The sequence below is a fragment of the Rousettus aegyptiacus genome, unplaced genomic scaffold (genome assembly GCF_014176215.1).
Source record: "Rousettus aegyptiacus isolate mRouAeg1 unplaced genomic scaffold, mRouAeg1.p scaffold_m13_p_16, whole genome shotgun sequence".
In the NCBI taxonomy this organism is placed as follows: domain Eukaryota; kingdom Metazoa; phylum Chordata; class Mammalia; order Chiroptera; family Pteropodidae; genus Rousettus; species Rousettus aegyptiacus.
In genome coordinates this window covers 7,590,102-7,602,334 of record NW_023416291.1, presented here as the reverse complement: position 1 = coordinate 7,602,334, position 12,233 = coordinate 7,590,102, and the positions used below count along the sequence as shown (strand labels likewise).

The window sequence follows — 12,233 nt, the reverse complement described above, 5'->3', positions numbered from 1 at the left end:
CTGCCAATAGATATGAAAGTTGCAGCAACAAGAAACAACCCAAATCTCCCAAATCTCTGACAGCACTGGGGAGCCTTCATAGCAGGTGTGGACTACCCAATTTTGAATTAATCAGTCAGTGAAAGAAAATATGCCTATCATTCGTTTAAGGCACTGTTCGTCTTGTGTACTTTTCTAGTACACAATTCCTAATACGTACATGCAAAACATATCATTTATCATGATTTTAAAAACTAAACTCTGCATGAATAACTTTTCAAAGATGCAGCTTAGAAACAGAATGTCTTGCTCGCACAAAACACGAATTACTTTCACTGTCAGTAGTAAACACGTAGACTATAAAAAAGCACCAACAAAACAATTTTAATATATTGCATTATTGACAGCCTGAAATCTAGAATTGGGAAGGTTATTTATTTATTTTTTTCGGGTCACCTAAAACCCATCTTTCATTGCATAGGTTTCAAAATTTGAACTGGCTTCAAACCTGGCTTCAAAATTTGACAATACCCTTTGGCATAAATTTTTTGGGAAAAAAAAAGACACTATATGTTCAGAACGGAGCTACCAAACTGTGAGGGAATTAAAATATTGTATATGCCATAATTAATGAATGATAAAGCATTTTTACTTCAAGAGGAGACTTTTTTCAGACATGCCGATGGTTATACAGTGGAAGAGGATTAAATATCTCAAGTAAAGCTGTGAGGAGAGAAGAGAATGAGGAGAGTGAGTGAGTGAGTGAGTGAGAGAGAGAGAGAGAGAGACAGACAGACAGACAGAGAGACAGAGAGAGACAGAGAGAGAGAGAGAGAGAGAGAGAGAGACAGAGAGACAGAGGAACTCAACAAGATTCTATCTGCCAATGTAGTCTATAATGTTAAACAGAACTGAATAGAAAGTTAGAGATTAAATATTAGAAAAAAAAATTTAATTTTAATCTGTGATTGTAAATGCTAATGAATTGGTGTCCATCTGGACATCTTATTTAAAAAGATGTAGGAATTTGTTAAATAGATTTCATTCATTTGATATTAGAATTCAGATATTTGTTTCAGGAGAGCTGCATTCTGGTTTCTTTCTCTGTGTGTGTGTGTTTGTGTGTTTTAATAATATCAGAAGAAGCTATATTGAATGTTTGTGTAATTCTGTATGTTTATCTTTGATGACAATGAATTAAAATCGGAGAGCAAACTTAGAAAGAATTGCTATATTAAATTTAATTAAAGTCATTGCTGTCTTTAGCGCTCTCTGGATTAATGCCAGTTTCTCAGATTTAAAAAAAAACAGTAATTATAAGCTGATTTAACAGTTATCTTCATGTTAACTGGATGGTAATGCTATTTACACTAAATTTGGTCAAGTATCCTTCTAATATGGACATGGATTACATATTTTAAGAACAAGACAATACAATCCAAAAGCACATTAAAAAAAAATAGTTTTAAGAAGCTTGAAAATATCCAAAACAGTTACTAAATATTTGCGAATTAATTTCACTTATTCAAAGTGTTTTATCAAAGCAGAGAAAAAAGGTAAAAAATTTTGGCAGAAAAATAATCAGTAAGATTACGGTAATTAAGATTAATTTCTGTATTTTAAATACTTTCATTAGATCTTTCTCTTAAAATTGATTGTGGAGGAATAAAAAAAAGTAGAAAAATGTTCACTTATCCTTGATGGAATACTATAACTGAAATTCTATCGGAGTATTTGTTCTTATCTATACAACACTTTTATAAAAGGGACACTGGGATACACAAAAGAATAATTACTTCACTAATTGTTTTAATCATTGACTTTATATCACAGTATTTAAGTGATGGGATATCAAAGGAGAGGAGTAAGTATCACCCAAGAACTTTGCACTCTCTTGCTAGGAAAATTTTTTCTGTCGTATGCACTATATTATGTTAGGTAGAAGTCTGTATTTGGAAATTAAGTATGGTTTAAGGAGATTTGCATGGGGGGCATATTTTAAGTGGTCATTCGTATTTCTAAAAAATTTCTGGGTGGGAGAAAAGTTCTAAAACTACCTAAATATTAATTTGTATCGTAAAATCATTAAATTTATCATTAAATGCAACCGTAATGCAATGACAAAGTTTATCTCTTAGAGTTTCAAAATTTCTAGATTTTAAATATATTTAATTAGCATCAGCAGTTATAACAGTAATATTGCCCTTACCTTCAGAAAATTCACAGCCATTACCTGTTAATTCACTGACTCCTCCCCTTTCTAAATCTAGCAGCCACTCTCTAGACTCTACTTCTATATACATCAGATCTCACTTTATCCTGTTTCTTTAATTGTGCCACATTTTTCATCTTTTCAATGTGTGTTATATTCTAAATACTTTCTTCAGATTTAAATTAATGTTGAAGTTTCAGTAATTAATCATCTTCTCTTATAATCCATACTCTGCAATGCATATGAATGTTGTTCCCTTTATTCTTTTAACCTTTTGTAGAATAAAAAGAGATGATACTTGCAAATGGATAAGGTGAGTAATTGCTGTTAAATTAATCACTGTTTCTATTTGTTATTTGAAACCTCTTTTAGACCTTCTACTAAAGTGAATTAACCTGGAGAGTCCACTGGGTCTGTGCAAATAGTCCACTAATTCACCCTGATTGAATAATTGAATATTTAATTTTCACTATTATATTTAGCTTATAAAATACCAATTTATGATTTTCTAGCTCATATTCTTTGCTTAATATATAATATATAATAAATGTCTTATATTCTATTTCTGAGAAATCTAATTACTGATATCGATGCTGATCTAATTGATGTAACTGCTTTTTTCTGTAATATCTCTTTTCATGTTTCATTGTTATGAAAATTTTGACTATGAGCCTAGGTTCTTCGTATTTTTCTTTGGGAAATATTTAAGGCCTGGGTGGAAGCTATGCTTCTCTGGCAGGATTGCCATTTCTTATTTTAATCATTGGGGCAAATATTTATCTTAGATTATTATAGTGAATACTATGACATATTTTATTTGATTTTACATGATTCCTGGATTGTGTTTTTGAATATTCACTAGTGTGTGTGTACATGTGTATGTGTGTGTATGTGTGCTTATGTGTGTATGTCGGTGTATGTGTGTATATGTATGTGTGCATACATATGTGTGTGCGTGCGTGCGTGTGTGTGTGTGTGTGTGTGTGTGTGTGTGTGATACTTAGCCACAAATACAAGATAGGCGCATTTCCCTGGTGCCCACTTCTGTGGGGCAGGATCATATCTGTTTGCCTTCACATTGATTAATGGAGGAGTGTTTCACTAGACACTCTTTCCCTGCAGAAGAGAATTGAACCTTGGATCCTATCTACCTCTTCCTAGTCATCGCAACAATGACTCAAGTCCGTAAGCGTTTTCATGTTACTCTAAGGATGAAGATGCTTAGGGTACATGATTACTACTAAGAGTTCTTATTTTCACTTTAATTTTTGCTTCTGGGATTTCATATTTCCAGGTCAGTAATTAACTTAAACATTTTAGTTACTTCTTTCCAATATTTTGTTTATTTTCCCCTTGGCAGAGTAGTTTTTTTTTTTTTTAGTACATGACTCCACCATGATGCTACATATGGGAGTCTCAATATGTCTTTAAAATGATTTTGTGATTGCCGTGATTAATCAGTTTTATAATCTTTTCTTTTGGAGTGCAGATGGGTCTCCCTTTTACTAATTTATGTTTTCTGGAATACTAAGGGCTCCATAGGGAGACAGTGTTTGCAAATGGACAGAGTGTATGGCTACTCTTAATTTTAGATAATACTCAAATTCTAAATTTCTAGCAAACATTGAACTGTGATTTATTGGGTTTAGAAATTTAGATATTTTTCTACTTTCTCCACTTGCTTCTTATTCTTAATTCTAGATAAACTCATCCTAATACACACTGAAACATTTTTCCATAGAAAAATATAAGACACAGAAGACTTTTAAGAGTTTCATAGACTTCTACTATAAATAAATGCATCCAGATATCATTGGGATATTTATACATTCTAGCTTTCTGTCCTTGGTGGGAGAGAGGCAGCCAATGGATATTAGTTTAAAAAAATAAAATTTTGACAATTAGTCCAGGATTGGTTTAGTTTGAGATGGCCAAGTACATTTTTTTGTTGTTTATTATTTAAAAATTATCTCCATAGTTGGGATTTCAGGGGGCTCATTTTATTAATAGTTTTTTTCATTGTGAAAATTTTTCTTATTTTCATTTTCTTCATTGGAACTTGGGTGAGAAGATATAAAAGACTGAATCATATACACATAGCTAAATTATATTAGAGGTTACAATTAACATGTTTCAACAGCGAGCAATGTTATTTATTTATTTATTTTTTAATTCTTCAAAACGACATGTTCTGATATCAAATCTTCAGAAAGGACCTCAGGAAACAACCGGGAAATGTTTATAATTTTATTTTATTTTTTTCTTCCACTGTCTTGTCTAGTCTACTTCTTTTCACTTCTCTTTCCCCCCATAATGTGAAAACATCTGTTGTATTATAATATTTGAAGCTTTGTGAGTATAGAATTTTTTAAAAAAAATACGTGATTAAAATAATCACATTTCATTATTTGGATCCTTTTAAGGCTGAGAAGAGAGAATGAACTCAGGGAACACTTACCTGAAGAAGTGTGTTCAAGCAAAGTTGGCTGTTCACTTGCCCTTCCATACATGGTGAATTAGTCTCAGACTCCTGATGAACCAAAGCTCCTTTTGAACTGCAAGATATTAGCAAAGGCGTAAGGGTAAGAGTGTATTGGAACACAAATGCTCTTGTCAAGAGTTCATTCTGTGATTAAAACAGATTGGCATGAGGTTCTTTGAGATTCCGCTCTGCTCGCCTTCTGTAAACGTAGAGTCGTGGGAGATGTCTAGAGTGTTAGTAAACTGGTAGATGAGGGCGGGAAGTCATTCGCAGGTGAGGACATTACTCTGTAACATAATCTTGTTAGAAGTAACTATTATACTATAGAGCTGATGCTTGGAGTGGTCCAGCCATGTTTATTTCAAATGTGATTTGTTCATGGTCAAAACGATTTCGGTTAATGAGATTGTGAAAAAAATAAAATAAAATAAAAATAACTTAAGTATCATAATGAAATATAATATTATGATTGGGTTATTTTATCTTTACCACTGAGATCCTTCTAAAATATTTACATCATTTAGGTACTAAAATGTAAAATTGTGCTATAAATGGAGACATGTCATAAGATATATTTACTTTGTCCCAATTCTCTTATTGACCTATCTTCTACTTTTGCTTCTTTCCCCTTTATTTTTTTTCCATATCAATTTCAAACAACCAAAAACAAAACAAAAACAAATCACAACCTACCCTTCTGCAACACATCATTCGTATATACATTTCCGTAATCTTTGGTTTCCAAAGTGACAATATAACTCAAATCCCTGACATACAGGAGCTTTATTTCCAAGACATTCCTTTTTTTTTTTCTAGCACCTTATTTTATCCTCATGAATTCTGTTATCTTAACCTACTCAGTACCACACACATACATTAAGTGTATTAACTTACAAATCATCAAACAATGGATATTCTCCCTGCACAAGAAAGCAAACTGTCTTTCCCTTAGACCTCACCTCAAGACTTATCTAAATAAGCTCAATTTTTATTTCTTCCAAGTGACTCTTCATTGTATCAAGACATTACTTTTTCATCCATGGACTCTTTTGAAAGATATTATCCATACTCTCTGATGAAGGAGTTGACAAATACGATCTGCTTTTTCTAGGTTATCTTGTCCTCCCCAATGGCAAATAATTGGTCCAGGAGTGAGACCATGCCACCAGAAAAGGGACAAATATCAAACACACAATTTCTCCTGTAAGTTTGATTTAGACACGAAAACTGAGTCCATTAAAAAATGCTGGGTATTAGAGAGATTAGTAAGTATGGGCACATGATGGTTCACACACTATCTAAAACAACAGTCTTCAATAGAAAGAACAGGGATTTTGAGAAATGAATCATAAGGAAAATAATGGCCGAGACCGTGGTTGGATGGCCATATTCCAGTTCTCGTGAAATCTAATGCTGCTCCTCGTTTTCTCCTGCGAGCTGACTTCAATACATTTCTGTTTTAAATGAACAAAATTAACTGAATAAAATCCTTCCATGGCTATGCTTTACTCACTCTCGATTTCTTTATTTTTAAGCTTCTGAATTCTTTACTGCTTAAATAAATAGCTGATTAAAAATTGCACTTTATTTCCGCAATTGTTTTGGTTTTGTTGTTTTAAATGCGATATGTTTACATTTTTCCCCTTTAGATGTGTGTTGCATAAGAACAAGAACCATAGTCTCTCATTTTTATTTACTGTGTAATTTCACTAGTATAGGATAGCATTCTGTATATATTGATTATATATATATATATATAATCATATATATATAAAGTACTCTGTCATTCCTATATTTGTTTAATCAAATATAGGAATGACAGAGTACTTTAAAGAACAAAAGGGAAAGCTTTCCTTTAGAGCTGTCACTTGTAAATATATTGTCATATTTCAGGGCTTGCATGAAAGCACCATTTCAAATTTAATCTGTTACCTTGCTCAGATAGGAAGGAAGTAGTTTTATTCTCAGCCATATGCCTAAAATACATTTTAAAAATGTGTCCTTATAGAGAAGACACATCTATTTTCACCTAAATGTATGAGGAAATATATTTAGCCATACGTGAGGAGTGTAGTTTGTGGTTAACAGTATATTTTTTCTCGAAGATGACAGTATCTGTCCTCGTAGGACATGATTCAATTTGCAAGATGCACTTAAAATGAGATTACCGAATCAGAAATGTACAGGTGGTGCTTGGTGACAGAGAAACCCAGTGACACTTTTCATGGTTCCCTCTACGGAGGCATCCCCACAATGGGACAGGACAAGCATGTCACAGAACAGGACACCAGGTGAGCCACTAGCGTAAATGCTGTTTTGCATTCTGAAATCTCATTTTGACTTGACTGTCCTTAGAATTTGCTAGGTGAACTATAATAAAGCTCCCAAATGGCATATGTCACCTTTGATGCATGCTGCATTTTACATAATATAGAAGTAACTTATGATCCTACAGGGTAATAGATAGCTCAGCAGGAGAACTGTGACATGCATGAAGCTACTGAAATGAAGCCGTCTGTCCTCCTGTTAGGAAGTGTTGAGTCAGGCCTCCGCATCTCGAGCATTACCGAGGGAAACGTCAAACAGCGCGATGTTAAATGGACAGTTTTATATCGACTAAAACTGAATGAGAAGCCAAAGCGAAATGAATCAATTTGGGTTTCACATAATTTTGTGAAAAAGTGAATAACATCTTGTTCCTTGTACTTTTCTCTTTTTATTACTCAGAAGAGCATAAGTGAGACCGAAGAGTTCATAATTGAAAGACAACCAGATATTACTGTAAATCGATCAATACATACTAATATTTCAAAGGAAGTATGAAAATCTTTAAAAATCAATGATAAGATCCTTTCACAATTTGTGAAGGCATATATTTCATCCTTTTTCTGCAATTTTTTTGAAAATCTTTTTGAGATTTTATATATATATATATATATATATATATATATATATATATATATATATATGCCAAACTTCAAGATTGGGAAAAAACAACCCTAATAATTATCATAGAGAAATTTCCTCCAATAAAGATCTACAGTTTCCATAGTATTTGAGACAATGACCCAAAAATTTAATCTCTGCAAATGTTAATACTGAATTTTCCGTAAAAATATAAATATCTTCACTGCTCTCCCAGAGGTCAATGTATTTGTCCCTAGAGGGTTCGTGTCAAATTCACTCGCTTTTTCTCATTTCTAGGTTTTCTATCATTGCAAAGCTGTACCAGCCCTGGCAGAGCTCTCTGTGGAGTCTGAGATGATATTCTCCCAGAATATTGCAGGACAATTATTGGCAAAAGCTTAGACCCTCGAGGCTCTCTCAGAATCCTTGAGCATCACATGGCTCTGGAAGATACTTTAGGAAGAATGTGGCTACATTACTTTCCTTATAACAAGTAGGTGACGGAAGTTGTCATGTTTTAATTGTTAAAGGAGAAACTGATTGAGGTGCATTTACTCTCTAGTACAAAACAAACCCCATTTCTAGAATTCTAGACACAAAAGGAAGACTTGAGAGGACTATAACGTCTGCTGGTGTTAAAAAAGAGAGGTGAAGAAGAGGTCAGATTTGATGCAAAAGGTTCAAAGTATTTTGAGGTGCCATGGCCAGCTTTGAAGACAGACAAGCCGTGTGCCAAGAAATGGGGCCAGCCACGACCTGGGAGCAGACAGGTGGGGATCTCAGTCTGCAGCTCCAAGTGACAAAGTCAACCAACGACCTGCATGAGCTCGGAAGGGATTCTTTCTTAAAAGCTTCCAGATAAGAGCTTGGATTGGCTGACAGTCTGACTGAGGCCTGGTGTGACCATAAGTGGAGAATCCAGTTAAATAGAACTGGAAGCTAATAAGTGAATAATGTTTTTAGGTTCAAAGTCTATCATAATTTTTATGTTGCGATAGCAAACAAATGCACTTTTACAAATGCACTCAGGGCTTACTGAATCTCTCACAGAACATCTAAGAATTTCCCTTGTGAGGGAGCCATCAAAAACATGTTTTTTCTTTGATCTTGGCATGCAATGACTATGTTAGAATGGCATCCTGATCTTGGCTGACAGCTGAATACTGGCACTAGGAAAAGTAACACAGAATTAGTACAAACATCCAGGTCTTGATGGTTGTGCCTTTAATAAAACAAAACACGTCTTTCATTAACACTCATCTGATAGTGTCAGTAGTAGCTGTCACTAAATTGCCACCAACGATACCTCTAACAGGCCTATCTACTAGCTCCCACTTTCGCTCAATCAGAAGAAGAGTGCTCGGTATCCTGGTGTGGAAGGAGGGAAGGGTTTCAATGTGGAGAGAACTACAGGTGGAAAAGGACATCTCAAACTTCCAACCACACTCACGAGGAATCCTACCTGTAAACACCGATGAACATTATATTTTTTTCTTGACTGCAATGTAATCTAAATTAAAAGACTGACAACCTCTCTCATCTTCCCCCAAAAAGGGGAGGGGGCATAAAGAACCATGTAAAATGTTTATAATCCTATTTACATGTAATATGTCAAGTGGACAGGTATGACATGATAGTCTAGTAATATTTCTTTTGATTTTCATTTAATTTAAAGAACCTAATGAACTGAATGGATATCATTGCTTCCCTGTCCACGTGGAATAATAAACTGTAAAAGGTTAAAAGTAACAACAAAAACAACTAGCTTGGCTTCCTTTATTAATCAGACAACAGCTAAACCAAACACATGTGCCCTCTCCAACTGAAGCATGATGTTCCCTAGACAGTGAGAGTGACTTCGAAGCATAAAAAGTAGTTAACCTTGCTGGCATGATGCTATAAAAGGTGTCTTCTTATATCTCCCTGCTTCCAGAATCATTTGGATCAAAGAAAGGTGCCGCTGGCCTAGTTTTCTCTTGCAATCCAGACTCCCTTTCAGAGGAAGTAGCGATGTGTTGTTTATTTTGAATCAATTAATCGTTTCGCCTGTTACCCTAGAGTTGTGTACTCGCACTCCGAGAAAAGAAACTTGGACAAGTAGTTTCAGAACGATACATGTTTAACTTAAAGTAGTTCTGGTCCTATTCTTTCGCTTAGCAGTAACACTTTCAGATTGCTTGTTAGTTCCGTTTGCCATTGAAATGACAGCACCTCAAAATATTAGAAAATAGTTGTAGGATTATAAATTAAATGTAAAACTAAAGAGGCAGGGAAGATGATATTGACTGATTAAATGACCAAGGGCAAAATTAAAATTTAAGCAAGCATGTCTGAGAACAACAGACAACATACTGATACTTTGGTATTACTCTTACTATAAGGGTGATGGAGTTTCTGCACCAGACTCTGTCTTCGGAAATGATATGCATTCAAGGAACGGATATTTAAAAATTGGTATGCCTGAGAAAAGAGAAAATGAATACTCAAATTCTAAAAAGTAGCTCAAAAATGGCCTCAAATTGACTTTTTATTGATCGTTAACTAAGGTCTTTCACCATATTTGTCTCTGAGTGGATGAATTTCCTGTTTCTTTGCCTATGAGTACATTTATAAAAACCAAGGGAAGGAGAAAACTCTCTTGTCAATAGACATTACAGAACAGTGGAGAGTATCAGATTGGTAAAAATTAAAATTTGTGGTAAAGAGAATCTACTAGTGTTGGTAAGATGACAATTTAATATGTTGTTGGAAATGTAAACTTTTAAACATTATGAATGACAATTTAAACGTGATTTAAAGTGCACACACTCTTTCTCAAAACAATACAGATTTTAGGAAAATTTCCCATGGATATCCTTACATCTACACAGATAAATATAAATGCAAACATCATCATTAAAGAGTTGTTTACATTCACTAAAGACTGAAAAGAATATAAATGTCAATTTAAAACATGTTAAATAGCACAGTCATGTCACAGTATGCTTCACAGCCATTTTAAAGAATGAGAACGGTCTCTGAGTACTTATTAAAAACTCCAAAGCATATAGTTAAATAAAAATAAATAAATTAATTAATTTTTTAAAAAAACAAACTGCAGTGGAACATGTCCATGTTTTAGTTTGCAGGGTTTGGGTCCTTCTAGGTCGTTCCTGTTTGATCAGGACACAATGAAGACAAGAGACACATTCCCAAGAGAGCAAAGCAGACAGATAAAAAGTGTTGAGCTTCCTCATGACACATTAAATCTCTGTGCTTGTTCCAAAGTTCTCACGGGGTGGGAAATACGATTCATTTGTATCTATATATCTATAGACAGGGATTTTTTTTTTTTTAACTTCCTAGTGATGTATATATTTATCACATTTTTATTGTTACTATTAGTGAGTTGTTACAAATCAACCTCTTTTTGAAAGTGTAAAGTAATATATAAAGTTAATGTTTTATTATGCTCCCTTTGAGGAACATAATAATAATAATTTTAATAATAAAATATATATTTCCTCAATATATATATTATATTTGTTATATATTGTATATATACATATATACACATTTCATTATAGTCCTTACAGATATATATATATATATACACATATATATATATGTATGTGCATATATATTTTTAAATGTCTTTAAGGATTATGTACACATATACATTATACAATATGTAATATATATAAAGAAAACAGAATAAATTATTAGAGAAAAAGAGGAAAGACTTCTTCTATGAATTGCCTTGAAATATTTTAAGTTCCTTAAAGTTTTACCTAAATCTTATAATTATGAACTATATACTATAAAATTTTTATGTTAGTGGTTTCCAAGTTTTTATTAATGTTTTTATGTTGTCAAGTAGAAACAAATCCTCTACTAGAAACTTGTCTTCTTGATGATTACAAATAGCATTTTCTTATAATTTTCCGAAAGAAAATAACTAATGTCCTTGAGATGATTTGTTGGCTACATTTTTTTACAAATTCTCTTTATATAGATATTTTTACAATTTTAACTATACTATATCTGTTTCAGCACTTAAGATATGCATACTTTAGGTTCTGGTAAGAAATATACGCGTATATGCTTTATCTGCTTATAAAATTAAATATAGAGCTGACGTAAGGATATGCCGTAGGGAACAACATATTATATAAACATATATTCCAATATTTCTTCATATATTTTACTAATATAATGGTTGAGATTATAAAGACCACATTTTACCATAGTAAGGCTCTAAAGAAATAAATCTTGACAATTGGTGCAGCTGCAGCATAATTTCCTTCCAGGCAGGCGATTTCGTTATCAACAAGTAATCCTCTGGGTAAGCAGAACTGCAAAAGGCAGTGATGATCATTTAGATAAACTAGTAAAACACCAGAAATAAATCTGAGTGAGATGCCCAGCCCATGTAGCGCAAACGGCACAGACGTGAATTAAAAACAGATTTATTTAAAATATTCCAGGAAAGAAGAAAGTCCCATCAGTAGCATGAGTGCAGAAAATATGTCATCTGCCCTTTCATATAATTCTGGTCTTTAAACAGAATAATACTTTAAAAGTAAAAATAGTAATGCAAAATATCACGTCACATCGTGCAAAATAAGACTTCAAGCTCTAGCAGGAAAATCATCAATAATGTTGCTTCGAAAT

At 33.2% G+C, this 12,233-nt stretch overlaps 1 long non-coding RNA gene across 4 annotated transcripts in view; it reads left to right on the top strand.

The window, feature by feature from the left end:
• Nucleotides 1-10,917, top strand: part of LOC107516238 — a 35,931-nt gene extending 25,014 nt beyond the window's left edge. For 2 of the 4 annotated variants that reach the window (XR_001598234.2, XR_001598231.2), the window contains exons 4-7: nucleotides 4,615-4,767; nucleotides 5,785-5,876; nucleotides 6,801-6,964; nucleotides 7,878-10,917. This is a non-coding gene — a long non-coding RNA (uncharacterized LOC107516238). Of the gene's footprint in view, nucleotides 1-4,614; nucleotides 4,774-5,784; nucleotides 5,877-6,800; nucleotides 6,965-7,877 lie in introns of all 4 variants that reach the window. The other 2 variants (XR_001598232.2, XR_001598233.2) reach the window with 2 other exon arrangements.
• The last annotated feature ends 1,316 nt before the right edge of the window (nucleotides 10,918-12,233 follow it).